The sequence below is a fragment of the Cervus elaphus genome, chromosome 1 (assembly GCF_910594005.1).
Source record: "Cervus elaphus chromosome 1, mCerEla1.1, whole genome shotgun sequence".
NCBI lineage: Eukaryota > Metazoa > Chordata > Mammalia > Artiodactyla > Cervidae > Cervus > Cervus elaphus.
In genome coordinates this window covers 99,317,969-99,337,482 of record NC_057815.1, presented here as the reverse complement: position 1 = coordinate 99,337,482, position 19,514 = coordinate 99,317,969, and the positions used below count along the sequence as shown (strand labels likewise).

General features: G+C 45.0%; 1 protein-coding gene and 1 long non-coding RNA gene across 2 annotated transcripts in view; one reads left to right on the top strand and one right to left on the bottom strand.

Annotated features, from left to right (window-relative positions):
- The window catches only part of LOC122703521 (histone-lysine N-methyltransferase PRDM9-like), a gene marked incomplete at its 5' end in the record, with an annotated part of 100,610 nt that overhangs the window by 24,466 nt on the left and 56,630 nt on the right, over window positions 1–19,514 (top strand). The window lies entirely within an intron of this gene.
- Window positions 102–17,733, bottom strand: LOC122701666. The gene is made up of 5 exons (XR_006343103.1): window positions 17,490–17,733; window positions 13,370–13,847; window positions 1,807–1,888; window positions 924–1,273; window positions 102–477 (listed from the first exon to the last, which is right to left on the bottom strand). It is a non-coding gene; the product is annotated as an uncharacterized LOC122701666 (long non-coding RNA).

Sequence of the window (19,514 nt, the reverse complement as noted above, 5' to 3'; positions counted from 1 at the left end):
TTTTGGTTTTTGGTTTCAGATCTTCTTATATGGTCCATTTTCAGTGTCTTTATTGAATCTGTTACAATATTGCTTCCATTTTGTTTTCATTTTTTGACTGCAAGGCATGTGGAATTGTTACCAAGTCCAAGCTCACTCTGCATGCCTCACAACAGGCCGATAAACCAGAGGCGAAGTGCTGAGGCAAGGAATATGACCCTACTTGGAAAGCCAGAAGACTGAGAAGATAGCAGACTATCTTGAAGAAACCATCTTGTCAGGGTCTGGATGCCAGTGTCTTTGATAGAACACAGAGCTGGGAGGTGAGGAAATACAGTGAAAAGGTCATTAATCTGGCAAACATCTCCTGGAATGGCCAGTCTCAGGAGGAGATGTGTTACTTTCTCCCTCCTGTATCCATCCACAGGTGGACAGGTCCTGGACAGAGGCAGAGGGGCGGGGTTTCCTGAGGCAGGCCATTATTTATGGACAGCATCCCTGTAGCAACCAGACCAACAGGAAGCAAAGGTTAAAATAAAAGATATAATTTGGAAAAAAAATATTTTTTGGACATGGTGTCAGATTTTGTTCATCCCTGCATAATTCCCCAGTCTCAGTGTCTATTCCACAATCTTATGGGAAAAGGGGTGATGATTGTTCTAATTGCTCCATCAGTTGCATCTTTTGGGGAGTGTCCACCATTGGGGCCAGTGTGGTGAATGTTGAGATTTGTCTTCTTTTGTTGCTCTTTGGAAAGTGTCTATTTCATATGTGTAGACATAAAAATATTTATAATGTAGATGTTGAGAGTTAAATTTTATTCAGCAAGAATCTTTTAGGACTTCAAAAATGCAGGCAACATCTAAAGGTAAGGTATTTAGTATTTTTAATGTATGGGAAGGTGCAAGAGTCATCTCATTGAAATCATCCCCTTTGATACACACCTCACCATCTGGGGCAAGTATCCTGTCTTCTCTTTCCTGAGTTTCCTCAGGGCTCACAATGGGGAGTGGCTGAAGCCTGATGGCTGCTAGAAAGCAGGTATTCTTCTCCTTCCAGAGTTTCCTCAGGGCTTACTGTGGGCAGTGGCTGCAGCCTAGTGGCTGCTAGAGGGCAGGTATTCTTCTCCTTCCAGAGTTTCCTCAGGGCTTACTGTGGAAAGTGGCTGCTGTCTGATCACTTCTAGACAGTAGGAGGGGGAACCTGGGTCCCCATTGAGATCATCTCAGCAGAGAGAGCAAGCACGTCCTGTGACTCCAGACCACCTTCCAACGTTCAGGGCTCAGCGCTCAGCCTGCAGGATCCACAGCCGTCAGCTCAGCCACCATGCTCTGCACTTAGTTGTTATGTAGCCCTGAAACCTGCACTGCAGGAGGCCCTCTAAATGTGCCGTCCTGTCCAGCAAACTCTCGGTCACACCCTCCAAGCCTGACCCAGGCCCAGCTCTGCTGAGAGGGTCTCATTGGGGACCCAGGTTCCCCCTCCTGCTCTCCCACATTCCCTTCAGTTCTGTGTGATAGTAACTGTTTTTACAGCCATCATAATAATGTTGAACACACTGCCATGGTGCTGGCATTCTGGGTCTTCTCTTATCCCACTGAGATTCTGTGAGAACACACCAGAAGCTGGGCTGGAAGAGGAGGGCCAGGTCTGGTCTCTGCTGAGTGAGTATGGACGTCTACTGGAAGGAGATCACAGCTGCAACCTCACCTGCTGCTCATTAGCTTTTTGCTGGTCCATGTGCCCTGCAATAAATTGCCCAGATAAACCTGCTCCCTTCTCCCCATGCTCGTGCTGGTGAATTGGAATAATTACCAGGTAGCTCACCTGAGGAGTCTCCAGGAGCCCCAGGGATGGGGAGCCGCTCATGGGTAAAGAGGAAATAGGCAGAGATCTGTATAAAATGATACTGAAAAGCATTGATTCCTAAACACAAGTCAAGTGAACCTCACACGTGTTCTTCCCTTTTTCTTAACTTCGAGTGTATGGTCTCCCTCTGCACATGATTCTGGCCCACGCAGATGGGGTGAGACTCAGTTCCCAGACCCCCCTACCTGGGGTCACACATTCCCTTGGTCAGGGCACCATGGCCGTGGTCGGCAGGCCCCTAATGTATAAACAAGCCAGGTCCATATTGTCAAAGCTGTGGTTTGTCCTGTAGGCATGTACGGATGTGAGGGCTGGACCATAAAGAAGGCTGAGCACTTGGGAGGGAGCTAAGATGGCAGAGGAATAGGACAGGGACACCACTTTCTCCCCCACAAATTCATCAAAAGGACTCTTGAACGCACAGCAAACTACACAAAGCAACTTCTGATCACCAGCAGGGGACATCAGGCACCCAGAAAGCAGCCCATTGTCTTTAAAAGGAAGTAGGACAAGAGATAAAAAGACAGACAAAAGAGTTAGGGACAGAGATCCGTCCAGGGAAGGGAGACTTAATAGAGAAAGTCTCCAAACAACAGGAAGCCCTCTCACCGGCGGGTTTGGGGGAAGTTTTCGAATCTTGGAGGGCATCCTAACCGGGAGGAAAAATAAATAAAACCCACAGATTATATGCCTAAAAGCAACTCGCAGCAGAAAAGTATCCCAGACGCTCGCATCCGCCACCAGCAAAGGGGGGCTGAACAGAGAGAAGCGGGCAGCATTGCTTAGGGTAAGGACCGGGCCTGAATGCCCTGAGGGCCATCTGAGGGAGCTAACATGAGATAGCAACTTAAACTGTGGGATAGCAAGAGAGAGAGAGAATTAACCTGCGAAAAGCCCCAACCTAAGGCACAGCCAGCCCATTCACAGAACAAAGGACTGAGCAATACCAGAGAAGACCAGCCGGGCTGCGGACCAGCCCATCCCCCGCCGGAGGCAGCAGGGAGAGGGGCTCCAGGCAGAGCCGGAAAGGGGCAAACTCGGCCCCAGAGACAGCATCCCCTACCAAACTGCAAACTGGCTTCCAGTTTCTAACCAAACACTTACTGAGACTCTGGATGGCTGACATCCGCCAGGAGGGTCGCAGCCAGAGATCAGCTCCCCAGAAGAGACACAAGGCGCACCGGACCAGCGCGCCCGGAAACTGAGGCTGGGACCGTGGAGGAGAGACGTCGCGCTACACCTGGGGAGAGTGCGCTCGTCAAGCTCACGGTTCCCTGAGCTGCTCAGACGGGGAAGGCACAAAACGCAGGCCTAACCGAGTCTCCGCCTTCGTGGAGTACCCAAGAACCGGATCCTGAGCGGCTTGGGCCTGGCAAGTGCATGCAACTCAGGGCCCGCTCCCTGGAGAGCAACCAGGAGCCTGAGCAGTGTAGACCGGGAAAGCATTCACGCCGTGAGCGGGGGCAAACCCAGTGTGGCCAGAACGCTGCGAGTGCTCCCCACCCACGCCAGTGACATTTGTTTGCAGCGTTACTCCCTCCCCACAGCACGACTGAACAAGCGAACCTAAACAAGAGACCACCTCCGCCCACTTGTGTCAGGGCGGAAATTAGACACTGAAGAGGCCTGCAAACAGAAGCCAAATAAACACAGGGAACCGCTTCAGAAGGGACCGGTGCAACAGATTAAAATCCCTGTAGTTAACACTGGCTACACCGAAACGGGACTATAGATACGAGAAGTGCAAGCTGCAACAAGGAGCTATCTGAAACTGAACCGAACCCACACTGCCTGCAACAGCTCCAGAGAAATTCCTAGATACGCTTTTACTATTATTGTTTTTTTAATTAAATTTTTTTCTTTTTTTTAAGTCATTATTCCTTAATTTTCATTTTTATAACCCACTATAACCTTGCAAAAAAAAAAAAGGACCCTATTTTTAAAACAAACTTCATATATATTTCTTAAATTTTTTTTTTTTAAATATTGTATTTTTAAGAGTCTAACCTCTAGAATTTTAATCTTTGTTTTTCAGTATTTGATACCAATTTTGGACATTTAAGAATCTAACCTTCAGTACCCATTTTTACTCAGGAGTGTGATTACTATATTGATTACTCATTCCCCCTTTTGACTCTCCTTTGTCTCCCCCAGATCACCTCTATTTCCTCCCTCCCCTGTCTCTTTTCAGTTCAATTCTGTGAATCTCTGTGGGTGTTCTGGGCTATGGAGAACACTTAGGGAACAGAGTACTGTGTAGATCTATCTCTCTCCTCTTGAATCCCCCCTTTTCTCCTTCTGCCCACCTCTATCTCCTTCCTCCCTCTCCTCTTCTTCATGTAACTCTGTGAACCTCTCTGCGTGTCCCTCACTGTGGATAATCTTTTCACCATTAACCTAGAAGTTTTATTATCAGTGTTGTATGGATGGAGAAGTCTTAAGGCTAACAGAAGAATAAGACTGAAATCCAGAGGCAGGAGGCTTAAGCCCAAAACCTGAGAATACCAGAAAACTCCTGACTATAGGAAACATTAATTAATAAGATATCATCCAAAAGCCTCCATACCTACACTGAAACCAACCACCACCCAAGAGCCAATAAGTTCCAGAGCAAGACATACCACGCAAATTCTCCAGCCACGCAGGAACATAGCCCTGAGCGTCAATATACAGGCTGCCCAGAGCCATACCAAACCCATAGACCCATCTCAAAACTCACTACTGGGCACTCCATTGCACTCCAGAGAGAAGAAATCCAGCTCCCCCTACCAGAACATTGATGCAAGCTTCCCTAACCAGCAAACCTCGACAAGCCAATCATCCAACCCCACCCACTGGGAGAAACCTCCACAATAAAAAGGAACCACAGACTACCAGAATAGAGAAAGGCCACCCCAAACACAGCAATCTAAATAAGATGAAAAGGCAGAGAAATACCCAGCAGGTAGATGAACATGAAAAATCCCCACCAAGCCAAACAAAAGAGGAGGAGATAGGGAATCTACCTGAAAAAGAATTTAGAATAATGATAATAAAAATGATCCAAAATCTTGAAAACAAAATAGAGTTACAGATAAATAGCCTGGAGACAAGGATTGAGAAGATGCAAGAAATGTTTAATAAAGACCTAGAAGAAATAAAAAAGAGTCAATTAAAAATTAATAATATAATAAATGAGATCAAAAACACTCTGGAGGGAGCCAACAGTAGAATAACGGAGGCAGAAGATAGGATAAGTGAGGTAGAAGATAAAATGGTGGAAATAAATGAAGCAGAGAGGAACAAAGAAAAAAGAATCAAAAGAAATGAGGACAACCTCAGGGACCTCTGGGACAATGTGAAATGCCCCAACATTCGAATCATAGGAGTCCCAGAAGAAGAAGACAAAAAGAAAGGCCATGAGAAAATACTCGAGGAGATAATAGCTGAAAACTTCCCCAAAATGGGGAAGGAAATAGTCACACAAGTCCGAGAAACCCAGAGAGTCCCAAACAGGATAAACCCAAGGCAAAACACTCCAAGACACATTAATCAAATTAACAAAGATCAAACACAAGGAACAAATATTGAAAGCAGCAAGGGAGAAACAACAAATAACACACAAGGGATTCCCATAAGGATAACAGCTGATCTTTCAATAGAAACTCTTCAGGCCAGAAGGGAATGGCAGGATATACTTAAAGTAATGAAAGAGAATAATCTACAACCCAGATTACTGTACCCAGCAATGATCTCATTCAGACATGAAGGAGAATTCAAAAGCTTTACAGACAAGCAAAAGCTGAGAGAATTCAGCACCACCAAACCAGCTCTCCAACAAATGCTAAAGGATCTTCTCTAGACAGGAAACACAGAAAGGTTGTATAAACGTGAACCCAAAACAACAAAGTAAATGGCAATGGGACCATACCTATCAATAATTACCTTAAATGTAAATGGGTTGAATGCCCCAACCAAAAGACAAAGACTGGCTGAATGGATACAAATGCAAGACCCCTATATGTGCTGTCTACAAGAGACCTACCTCAAAACAAGAGACACATACAGACTGAAAGTGAAGGGCTGGAAAAAAATATTTCACGCAAACGTAGATCAAAAGAAAGCAGGAGTCGCAATACTCATATCAGATAGAATAGACTTTAAAATAAAGGCTGTGAAAAGAGACAAAGAAGGACACTACATAATGATCAAAGGATCAGTCCAAGAAGAAGATATAACAATTATAAATATATATGCACCCAACATAGGAGCACCGCAACATGTAAGGCAAATGCTAACGAGTATGAAAGGGGAAATTAATAGTAACACAATAATAGTGGGAGACTTTAATACCCCACTCACAACTATGGATAGGTCAACTAAACAGAAAATTAACAAGGAAACACAAACCTTAAATGACACAATGGACCAGCTAGACATAATTGATATGCATAGGACATTTCACCACAAAACAATCAATTTCAACTTTTTCTCAAGTGCACATGGAACCTTCTCCAGAATAGATCACATTCTGGGCCATAAATCTAGCCTTGGTAAATTAAAAAAAAAAAAATTGAAATCATTCCAGTCATCTTTTCTGACCACAGTGCAGTAAGATTAGATCTCAATTACAGGGAAAAAAAAAAAACTATTAATAACTCAAATATATGCAGGCTAAATAATAGGCTTCTGAATAACCAACAAATCATAGAAGAAATCAAAAAAGAAATCAAAATATGCATAGAAACAAATGAAAATGAAAACACAACAACCCAAAACCTATGGGACACTGTAAAAGCAGTGCTAAGGGGAAGGTTCATAGCAATACAGGCTTACCTCAAGAAACAAGAAAAAAGTCAAATAAATAACCTAAATCTACACCTAAAGCAACTAGAGAAGGAAGAAATGAAGAACCCCATGGTTAGTAGAAGGAAAGAACTCTTAAAAATTAGGGCAGAAATAAATGCAAAAGAAACAAAAGAAACCATAGCAAATATCAACAAAGCTAAAAGTTGGTTTTTTGAAAAGATAAATAAAACCGACAAACCGTTAGCCAGACTCATCAAGAAACAAAGGGAGAAAAACCAAATCAACAAAATTAGAAACGAAAATGGAGAGATCACAACAGACAACACTGAAATATAAAGGACCATAAGAGACTACTACCAGCAGCTATATGCCAATAAAATGGACAACTTGGAAGAAACTGACAAATTCTTAGAAAAGTATAACTTTCCAAAACTGAACCAGGAAGAAACAGAAGATCTTAACAAGCCCATCACAAGCAAAAAAATCGAAACTGTAATCAGAAATCTTCCAGCAAACAAAAGCCCAGAACCAGATGGCTTCACAGCTGAATTCTACCAAAAATTTATAGAAGAGCTAACAACAGTTAGAATTGGACATGGAACAACAGACTGGTTCCAAATAGGAAAAGGAGTTCATCAGGGCTGTATATTGTCACCCTGCTTATTTAACTTATATGCAGAGTACATCATGAGAAACGCTGGGCTGGAAGAAGCACAAGCTGGAATCAAGATTGCTGGGAGAAATAGCAGTAACCTTAGATATGCAGATGACACCACCCTTATGGCAGAAAGTGAAGATGAACTAAAAACCCTCTTGATGAAAGTGAAAGAGGAGAGTGAAAAAGTTGGCTTAAAGCTTAACATTCAGAAAACTAAGATCATGGCATCCGGTCCCATCACCTCATGGGAAATAGATGGGGAGACAGTGGAAACAGTGTCAGACTTTATTTTTGGGGGTTCCAAAATCACTGCAGATGGTGATTGCAGCCATGAAATGAAAAGACGCTTATTCCTTGGAAGGAAAGTTATGACCAACCTAGACAGCATATTAAAAAGCAGAGACATTACTTTGCCAACAAAGGTCCGTCTGGTCAAGACTATGGTTTTTCCAGTGGTCATGTATGGATGTGAGAGTTGGACTGTAAAGAAAGCTGAGCACCGAAAAATTGATGCTTTTGAACTGTGGTGTTGGAGAAGACTCTTGAGAGTCCCTTGGACTTCAAGGAGATCCATTCAGTCCATCCTGAAGGAGATAAGTCCTGAGTGTTCATTGGAAGGATTGATGCTGAAGCTGAAACTCCAATACTTTGGCCACCTCATGCACAGAGTTGACTCGTTGGAAAAGACCCTGATGCTGGGAGGGACTGGGGGCAGGAGGAGAAGGGGACGACAGAGGATGAGCTGGTTGGATGGCATCACTGACTCGATGGGCATGAGTTTGAGTAAACTCCAGAAGTTTGTGATGGACAAGGAGGCCTGGCGTGCTGTGATTCATGGGGTCGCAAAGAGTTGGACACGACTGAGCGACTGAACTGAACTGACTGAACACCTATCTTACTCAAACTCTTCCAGAAAATTGCAGAAGAAGGTAAACTTCCAAACACATTCTATGAGGCTGCCATCACCCTAATTCCAAAACCAGACAAAGATGCCACAAAAAAAGAAAACTACAGGCCAATATCACTGATGAACATAGATGCAAAAATCCTTAACAAAGGATTTTCTAGCAAACAGAATCCAACAACATATTAAAAGATCATACATCATGACCAAGTGGGCTTTATCTCAGGGATGCAAGGATTCTTCAATATCTGCAAATCAATCAATGTAATACACCACATTAACAAACTGAAAAATAAAAACCATATGATTATCTCAACAGATGCAGAGAAAGCCTTTGACAAAATTCAGCATCTATTTATGATAAAAACCCTCCAGAAAGCAGGAATAGAAGGAACATACCTCAACATAATAAAAGCTATATACGACAAACCCACAGCAAACATTATCCTCAATGGTGAAAAATTGAAAGCATTTCCCCTAAAGTCAGGAACAAGACAAGGGTGCCCACTCTCACCACTACTATTCAACATCGTTTTGGAAGTTTTGGCCACAGCAATCAGAGCAGAAAAAGAAATAAAAGGAATCCAGATTGGAAAAGAAGTAAAACTCTCACTGTTTGCAGAGGACATGATACTCTACATAGAAAACCCTAAAGACTCCACAAGAAATTACTAGAGCTAATCAATGAATATAGTAAAGTTGCATGATATGAAATCAACACACAGAAATCCCTTGCATTCCTGTACACTAACAATGAGAAAACAGAAAGAGAAATTAAGGAAATAATTCCATTCACCTTTGCAACGAAAAGAATAAAATACTTAGGAATATATCTACCTAAAGAAACAAAAGACCTATATATAGAAAACTATAAAATACTGGTGAAGGAAATCAAAGAGGACACAAATAGATGGAGAAATATACCATGTTCCTGGATCAGAAGAATCAATATAGTGAAAATCAGTATACGACCCAAAGCAATCTATAGATTCAATACAATCCCTATCAAGCTACCAATGGTATCAAAATACCAAGGGTATTTTTCAAAGAACTAGAGCAAATAATTTCACAATTTGTATGGAAATACAAAAAAAGCTTGAATAGCCAAAGCAATCTTGAGAAAGAAGAATGGAATTGGAGGAATCAACCTGCCTGACTTCAGGCTCTACTACAAAGCCACAGTCATCAAGACAGTATGGTACTGGCACAAAGGCAGACATATAGATCAATGGAACAAAATAGAAAGCCCAGAGATAAATCCACGCACCTATGGACACCTTATCTTTGACAAAGGAGGCAAGAATATACAATGGAGAAAAGACAATCTCTTTAACAAGTGGTGCTGGGAAAACTGGTCAACTACTTGTAAAAGAATGAAACTAGAACACTTTCTAACACCATACACAAAAATAAACTCAAAATGGATTAAAGATCCAAACATAAGACCAGAAACTATAAAACTCCTAAAGGAAAACATAGGCAAAACACTCTCCGGCATAAATCACAGCAGGATCTTCCATGACCCACCTCCCAGAATACTGGAAATAAAAACAAAAGCAAACAAATGGGATCTAATTAAAATTAAAAGCTTTTGCACAACGAAGGAAACTATAAGCAAGGTGAAAAGACAGCCTTCAGAATGGGAGAAAATAATAGCAAATGAAGCAACAGACAAAGAATTAATCTCAAAAATATGCAAGCAACTCCTGCAGCTCAATTCCAGAAAAATAAATGACCCAATCAAAAAATGGGCCAAAGAACTAAACATACATTTCTCCAAAGAAGACAAACAGACGGCTAACTAACACATGAAAAGATGATCAGCATCACTCATTATCAGAGAAATGCAAATCAAAACCACAATGAGGTATCATTTCACACCAATCAGAATGGCTACTATCCAAAAGTCCACAGGCAATAAACGCTGGAGAGGGTGTGGGGAAAAGGGAACCCTCTTACACTGTTGGTGGGAATGCAAACTAGTACAGCCACCATGGAGAACAGTGTGGAGAATCCTTAAAAAACTGGAAATAGAACTGCCATATGACCCAGCAATCCCACTCTTGGGTATACACACCAAGGAAACCAGAACTGAAAGAGACACATGTACCCCAATGTTCACTGCAGCACTGTTTATAATAGCCAGGACATGGAAGCAACCTAGATGTCCATTGGCAGATGAATGGATAAGAAAGCTGTGGTACATATATACAACATTACTCTGCCATTAAAAAGGATATATTTGAATCAGTTCTAATGAGGTGGATGAAACTAGAGCCTATTATACAGAGTGAAGTAAGCCAGAAAGAAAAGCACCAATACAGTATACTAACGAATATATATGGAATTTAGAAAGATGGTAACGATAACCCTGTATGCGGGACAGCAAAAGAGACAGAGATGTATAGAACAGTCTTTTGGACTCTGTGGGAGAAGGTGAGGGTGGGATGATTTGGGAGAATGGCATTTAAACATGTCTATTATCATATGTGAAATGGATCGCCAGTCCAGGTTCGATGCATGAGAGAGGGCACTCAAAGCCAGTGCACTGGGATGACCCTGAGAGATGGGATGGGGAGTGAGGTGGGAGGGGGTTTCAGGATGGGGAACACATTTACACCCAGGGCAGATTCATGTCAATGTATGGCAAAACCAATACAATATTGTACAGTAATTAGCCTCCAATTAAAATAAATAAACTTATATTTAAAAAAAAAGAAAACAGGACTGAATTAACCTTAAAAGTGTTTGTACAGCAAAGGAACCCTAAATGAAAGAGAAAGACAGTCTTCAGAATGGGGGAAAAAAACATTTGCAAAAAAAGACGTCCACAAGGAATAAAGAAGATGGGGTACATAGACACGATGAACCATCACTCAGCCATAACAAGCAGGAAAGAATGCCCTGGCAGGCCTCAGGGAAGAAACTAGACATGATCATAGCAAGTGAGGTGAGGGGGACAGGGAGGGATATTAACATAAGATATCACTTGTAGCTGGGATCTAAAAATGGATACAGATGAACTTCTTTACCAAAAAGAAACAGTCTCACAGACTCAGAAAAGAATCAATGGTCCCCAGAAAAAAACAAAAACTCTGGGACAGTTCAGTTCAGTTCAGTCGCTCAGTTGTGTCCTACTCTTTGCACCCCCATGAACCGCAGCACACCAGGCCTCCCTGTCCATCACCAACTCCCGGAGTTTACGCAAACTCAGGTCCACTGAGTCAGTGATGCCATCCAACCAGCTCATCCTCGGTCGTCCCCTTCTCCTCCTGCCCTCAATCTTTCCCAGCATCACGGTTTTTTCACATGAGTCAGCTCTTTGCATGAGGTGGCCAAAGTATTGGAGTTTCAGCTTCAGTCTCAGTCCTTCCAATGAACACTCAGGACTGATCTCCTTTAGGATGGACTGGATGGATCTCCTTGAAGTCCAAGGGACTCTCAAGAGTTTTCTCCAACACCACAGTTCAAAAGCATCAATTCTTCGGTGCTCAGCTTTCTTTACAGTCCAACTCTCACATCCATACATGACCACTGGAAAAACCATAACCTTGACTAGACGGACATTTGTTGGCAAAGTAATGTCTCTGCTTTTTAATATGCTGTCTAGGTTGCTCATAACTTTCCTTCCAAGGAGGAAGTGTCTTTTAATTTCATGGCTGCAATCACCATCTGCAGTGATTTTGGAGCCCAGGAAAATAAAGTCAGCCACTGTTTCCACTGTTTCCCTATCTATTTGCCATGAAGTGATGGAGCCGGATGTGGGACAGGGAGTAATGAACTGATTCAGTCTAACATAGGGAGGCTAATATTATTTTTTAAAAAAAAAGTGTCCACCAGGACCCACTGAGTAACACAGGAATCCTATTCAACACTCTGTACCATCCTATACCAGAAAAGAACCTGGAAGAGAAGATATATATATCTACGCACAAGTGAATCAAGTTGCTGTCGATCCAAAAAAGAAAAGAAAACACCCACATCCTTATCATTCAACTACATACTGCAATTCAAATTGGGGGATGAAAGTACAAAACAGGAATCAGAAAGGCTGACTCTTGCCCTCAGGCCACGGATACCTGGATGGTGTCACATCCCTGGAACCTGAGCTGGAGGGACTCAAGATGGAGGGAACCCAAGACTGGAGGGGCTCAATGCAGAAGAGCTGGGAGCATGTGGCAGGAAATGTGGCCCCATGATGGACCTGGGGTGCCTCCTGCCCTCTGCATGAGCCCCCAATCTCCAGATGCAGGTGGAACCTCCTGCAGAGAAACCAAGCCTACATCACCCAAGAATTGGTGGAACCTCTGGGTTGGAACATGTTTGCAAGGTCCCCTGGCCAGTCTATGTGCCCTAGGCTGAGGTTCCTACCTCCAGCCTCCATCCTTAGGGTCACCCCGCCTACAGATGACAGCACCCTCTGAGAGTGGTGTTCCAAAAAACTGGGATGTATCCTGGGGACACTGGGTAAGGGGGAAGGAGAAGAGATTCAAGCCTTGGGTGTTTCTTCTGGCATAGTCCACTCTAGCTGAGAATCCATGAACAGAGTTTTCCATGAGACTCAATGCCTGTGGACCAGAGTGAGGCAGGAAGCAATGCTGTTTCCTTAGGGCCATCTTCCAGAAAAACGACTTTAAACCTAGTGCTGTTGGGCTGTTTGTATTCACAAGGCCTGCGGGACTGTAAATGACCTCTCCTGTCCAGTCATGTCCCGGGGTAAATCATCAGACATGAATTCAAACAGGGCCACCTTTCAAGAAAACAGTTTCAAGAAGTAAACTGTAGTCACTCTGTACAGTATCCAAAAGTACCAGGAAAATTCCTGCAGCTGACTGTGTAGTTCAGTCGCTCAATCATGTCCTACTCTTTGCAATCCCGTGGACTACAGCATGCCACTATGTACTAAATCCATGCAAATCAAAGCTCCTATGAAAAATCCCCTCCCACAGGTCAGCATGGCACCGTCTAAAACATCTACAGAGAATACGGGCTGCAGACGATGGAGGCAAAATGGAACTCTCCTACACTCTTGGTGGGGGTGTAAATGGCTGCAGGAACTATCAAAACCAGCAAGGAGGTTCCTTATCAGATAAACATCCAGAAACCACATGGCCCTAACCTCAATCCCACGTTTGTGCTCCAATCCAGAAAAAATCAGAATTCACAGTTACCCGTGAACACTTGTCTTCAGGGCAGCTCGACTGACCAATGGCCAAGCTAGAATGGTTGCTGGCCAAAATCTTGGCTTTCTCCTCTTAGGGCAGCCAAATAAAAATTACAGAGACAGAGTTTGAAGGAAATACCAAGGTGGCTTTTATTCTCAAGCCAGCAGAGAGGGGAACACAGTAGGGTCATGCCTCAAGAACTGTGCTCCACACCCCGCCCATGAGGAGTCTAGGGGCTTATATACGGCAAGGACTCGCCATCAGGAGTCAGTGATGAGGAACAAAGGCAATAGGATCTCGCTTTCTTCCTCATGCATTTTTTCAAAGACAGTCATAGACTGAAGTCAATAACCCAGGAACGGACACTGGCAGTTCGATGTCTCTGCGGCCTTGTAAGTACAAGGGGAAGGGTGTTGTAAGCATAAACACCAGACAGACGATGTATTTAGCATGGAGTCCAAGGAAAAAATGTTTATTGTAGCTCCTGCAGAGTTAGGGGGCAGAAAAGCAAATTTAGTTACAGACATTCAGAGTTATGAGCAGTTAAAAGTAAAAAAAAAAAAAAAAAAAAAAATAGGAATGTTCACACCTGCTCACTGCTTTATCTCCTTTCTTCTCAAAAAAGGGAAAAAATTAAAAACTCACTCCTCTTTTTTTTTTCCTTTGCATGCATTCTCAGTCACTTCAGTCGTGTCCAGCACTCTGTGACCCCATGGACTGCAGCCCGCCAGAATCCGTGGGATTCTCCAGGCAAGAACACTGGAGTGGGTTGCCATGCCCTCCTCCAGGGGATCTTCCCCAATCAGGTGTTGAATCCATGTCTCCTGCATTGGCAGGCAGATTCTCTACCAGCTAAGCCACCAGGGAAGCCCTTTTTTTTCCCTTCCCCTGCAACAAATTCAACCAGGATATCCATCGACAGGAAAATGCAGACAGAGTGGTGCACCTGTACATGGCAATGCTACCCAGCCCTGAATCAGAACCGAATAATGCCAGTGACAACAGTGTGGGTGGAAAGAGTGATTACCATACTAAGGAAAGGAAGGCCCGGAGAGAAAGACAAGTATCAGAAGGTGTCACTGACAGCTATCTTCTTAAAATTAATGCAAATGTAGGCTGCTACGCAGTAGAAACAGACTCACAAACTTAGAAAACCAACTTATGATTATTAAAAAAAATAAAGTTAGGGATGTGGGATAAATGAAGAGTTTGCAAGGAAAAGACATCAATATACATCAAACAGAAAATCGGGAAAAAACTGTTGGATAGCAAAGGGCAGCCTCCTGGAGACCCTGTAATCCTCTATGTGGGGAAAAAGAACCCAAGAAAGAATTGACAGACGTCGGTGTATCACTGAACCAAGCCCCTGTACCCGTGACAGTATCCGGAATCAACCCTACTCGGAAATAAAACAAGGAATGCACAGAAACGGACAAGTGAAGTTTGAGGCAAAAGCAATGCTGCCACCCTGTGGTCACTTTTTGTAACAACAACTCTAAAAGCTGTGTTCAGTTCAGTTCAGTCCTGGGTCTTGTCCGACTCTGCGACCCCACAGACTGGAGCGCGCCAGGCTTCCCCATCCTTCACCGACTCCCGGAGTTTGCCCAAACTCAACTCCATCGAATCGATGATGCCATCCAACCATCTCATCCTCTGTCGTCCCCTTCTTCTCCCTCCTTCAGTCTTTCCAGGCACTTAATATTCACAAGGTCCGTGGGGTTGTAAATAAACACCTGCCCTCCAGAAGCTGACCCCCAGGGAGGGTCAACAAACAAGAATTCAAAACTTAGCAGACGGTCACAGAGCCAAGTTCAACAGGTACCTTTAACTCACACCCTTAAAGGAAAAAAAATCACATGCAATGACGGCAACATTGCTAAACATTAGGGAAGTGCCCATCAACCCTGCAACGAGGTGTCACCTTAAGCCGGTCAGGATGGCCACTGTCAAGCCCTTTACAAACATTAAGTGCTGTAGACACTTGGAGAAACGGGAACCCTCCTCCTCTGATGCTGGGAATGGAAGTTGGAGACAGCCCCTCTGAAGAAGAGTGTGTGGGTTCCTCGAACAATGGAAACGAGAATGAAATTAGAATATTCCCCAACACCATACACAAAAATACAAGATCTAAATGGGAAGATGGAGACTGTGACATTCTTGAGGAAAATATACACAGGACACACTTTGACATTCATCACAGGAAATTCTTTTGGGCTCCAGATCTTAGAATAATGAAACATCAATCAAAAGTAACAAAACAGGACCGAATCTACCTGGAACATTTGCATAGAAGAGGAAACCCTCAACAAAAGAAAAAGACAACTCACAGAATGAGAAAATACATGTGCAATCAAACATACCCACAAGGAATTCGTGTCCAAAACATAGAAAGAGTTTGTGCAGCTCAATGTCAGAAAAACAAAACAAGCAACCCAAGAAATAAAAGGGCCCAAGATAGAAACAGATATGTCTTCCAAGAAGGCATAGAGATTCCCACAAGGCACATAACAAGATGCTCATCATCTCTATTAGAGACAGGAGCATCAGAAGTCCCTGTGGCGGGACGATCCCCTGGAGGAGGAAATGGCAACCTGCTCCAGTATTCTCGTCTGGAGAACCCCAGGGACAGAGGAGCCTGGCGGGCTGCAGTCCATGGGGTCACAAAGAGTCAGACACAGCTGAAGCAACTTAGCACACACTTAGCAATCAGAAGCCCAATTCAGTATAATGCCAGCAACAGCACCATGAATGTACAGACAACTTCATACTAAGCTCAGGTCAGAGAGAGAAAGACAAACGTCATGAGATATCATTGAGAATTATACTCCAGTGAGTGAAGTGAAGTCACTCAGTCATGTCTGACTCTTTGCGATCCCATAGACTGTAGCCCACCAGGCTCCTCCATCCATGGGATTTTCCAGGCAAGAATACTGGAGTGGTTGCCATGTCCTTCTCCAGGGGATCTTCCCAACCAGGGATTGAAGCTGGGTCTACGCTTTACCATCTGAGCCACCTAATGCAAATGAAGTATCTCACCAAGTTAAAAACACTCACAAACTTAGAAAACCAACTTAAGATTATCAAGAAGATGTTACGGATGAGGGGTAAATTAAGCGTTTGCTAATAACATGTACATATTGGGGCGTGCTTAGTTGCTCAGTCGTGTCTGACTCTGAGACAGCATGGACTGTAGCCCACCAAGCTCCTCCATCCATGGGGGCTTTCCAGGCAAGAACACTGGGGTGGGCTGTCATTCCCTCCTCCAGAGGATCTTGCTGACCCAGGGATCGAAGCCGCATCTCTTGCATCTTCTGCATTGGCAGGCAGGCTCTTTACTGCTAGCACCACCCAGGAAGCCCACATACACGATATGAATATACACATTCCTATGGATCAAAGAGATGATCAAAAGGGACTTATTGAAGACCACGGGGAATACACACTGTCATCGCCTAGATAGAACAAGAACCCAAAGAAAGAAGAGATAAAGGTCTGAGTATCACCGAATCAAGCTCATGTACATCTGAAATAAATACAGTTTCAGAAACCAACTCTACTCCAATAGAAAATAATGAATGCACAGAAAGAGGGGAAAAAAAATCTGGGCCCTGAAGAAATGCTGAGGCCTAGTGGCCGCTTTTTGTAACAGCAACTCCAAAAGCTCTGTTACCCATGTCCACGCTAAGACTCTGCAACTGCACGGACCGCAGCCCGCCAGGCTCCTCCGTCCATGGGATTCTCCAGGCAAGAATACTGGAGTGGGTTGCTATGCCCTCCTCCAGGGGATCTTCCTGATCCAAGAATGGAACCCCCATCTCCTGCATTGCAGGCAGATTCCTTACCCTCTGAGCCACAGGAGAAGCCCCACTGCCTGGAAGGGGTTGTTTATAAAGACCTCAATCCCGGCACACCTGGGAAGGGCTGGCCTTCCCTAACCCTAACCCTGGGTCAGCCAATCCTCACCCATCAGGGGCTCACAGTGGCAGAAAATGGGCCTTGTTGTGCCGGCCAAGTGCAAGGAACGGGAGCGCAGTCCTGAGGGTCAGGACGGACGTGGGGCTGCAGCTCTGGCTGGTTTTCTAATCATTTTATCTAGCCCTTAAGTGGGAGGCAGTTTCGAACAGACCTGCTAGTGAGAGGAGCCCAGGAAGGAGTCCAGGAAAGGAGGGGTGGTGGGTGGAGACGGTGCCCGGCGCAGCAGAAGCCTCTGCAAGTCCTGCTGTTGGGAGGACGCACAGAGCAAAGTCCAGAGTCACGGACCCTCCAGGAGCGGCTGTCTGTCAGTCCAGGTCTTGCTCTGAGGGGCTCAGGGTCCGCTCTGGTCAGGAGACAGGCTGGGGGTGCTGGGCGATGACCCCTGTGTGCTGAGCTCCGCCCAGACGGGCCCCTCCCCTGGGCGGGGTCAGCCCACGTGAGCCCGTGCCCTGGGAGGGGTGTGTTAACAAACTCCTTCTCTTTGCAGCTGGCACACAGTCGATTAGGCTGAAGATTAAGATCAGCTGAGGGCAGAGAGCCAGGGCCCTTTCGGTTGTGGCCCCGCAGGAATCCAAACGCCCTGTGCTTGCTGCAGGACAGGAGGTGTTGAGACAAGTACACAGCTGTATTCTTAGAGCCAGATGGCCAACTGGATGGCCAATGAAAGTCTCCAAATAAACATCGCGTCGGGGTCTGGATGCCACGTTCTTTCAGGAATCAGACATGGGGGACAAGAGGAAACCAACTAAAAATCGTCATTAATCTTCCAAATATCCTGGAACGGTGAGCCTCGGGGAGGCCGATGTGTTAATTTCTCCCTTTCCGCAGTCCACAGCGGAACGGAACGGGGCTCTGAACAAAGGCGCTGTAGCTTATCAGTCTGGCAGAGGGGCGGGATTCTCAGAGGGGGGCCATTAGGTGTGATTATAATAACAAAAGGAAGTCAGACAGCAAGGCAAAGAAACAGTTACAACGCAGAGTCAGAACTGTCTTATTCTGCAAGGTGCAGGCTTTTTGGGGCCGGCCTGTGAACTGTGGCTTCCCATTGCCCTTCCCTCCCCCAGCGCCTGGCACCACTTCCTGTCTCTGGGTTTGCCCGAAGGTTTCCTGTAAATGGAATCATACAGTTTGTGGTTATTCTGGGCTGGATGTTTGTGTCCCCTGAAATTCACGTGTTGAAATCATGACGTCTAGGTGATGCTGTGACCGGCGCGGGTGTTGGGGGGATGGTAAGTGATGAGGTTATGAGTGGAGACCCCATGAACAGGATCCTGGCTCTTATGACAGGGACCCCCAAGGAGCCCCCTCAGCCCTTCCTCCACCTGAGGACACCGTGAAGACCCCGCCCCCCACCAGGAACGGATTTTCACCAGAACCTGCCCATCCTGACACCCTCATCTCAGGCTTCTGGCCTCCACAACTGTAGGAAATGCATTTGTGTTGCTCACGCGCCCAGCCTTCTATTTTGCTACAGCAGCCCAAGCAGACTAAGACAGTGAGTCCGTCTGCGTCTGCTTCTGTGTCCGCATCGTGTGTTCAAGGTCCACCCACGCTGTAGCCTGTGTCAGAGCTTCACTCCTTTTCATGGCTGCGTCATACTCCACTGTGTGCATGGACCCCATGCTGTTTATCCAGCCATCCATCCATCCACCATCCCACCCTCCAGCCACCATCCATCCACACATGCATGGGATAGAATCCACGGGGTCTCAAACAGCCGGACATGACTGACTAAGCACGTGAACATCAATAAGGGCATTTGCCATCTTGTTGTAGCCACGAGCTCCGGGAAACAAACTCACTCAGAGGGACAATGCAGATAGTGGAGCGCGGTTTATTACACCAGCGGGCCCAAGGCAGAGTCTCCTCTTAGCCAAGGACCCCGTCCAGCATTTGTGAAAATCTTTTATACCCGATGTGTACGTGTCCAAACCCACCACCCCAAATCCCTTGAGACTCACATAAACTGAGGGAGGGTAAATACAATCCCAATAATCCCATCACTCACGTGCCATGTGCTCAGACAGTTAAACAATTAGCCAATAATCAATAAGCCCGAGGTTACACTCCAATAGATACAGAAAAATTTACGGCCTGTCCGGAGATAGGGGTGATCAGGGTCTGTGTTTTCTTAGGCGATGAGTAACCTGGATAGGATCTTCAAGATTCCCCTGTC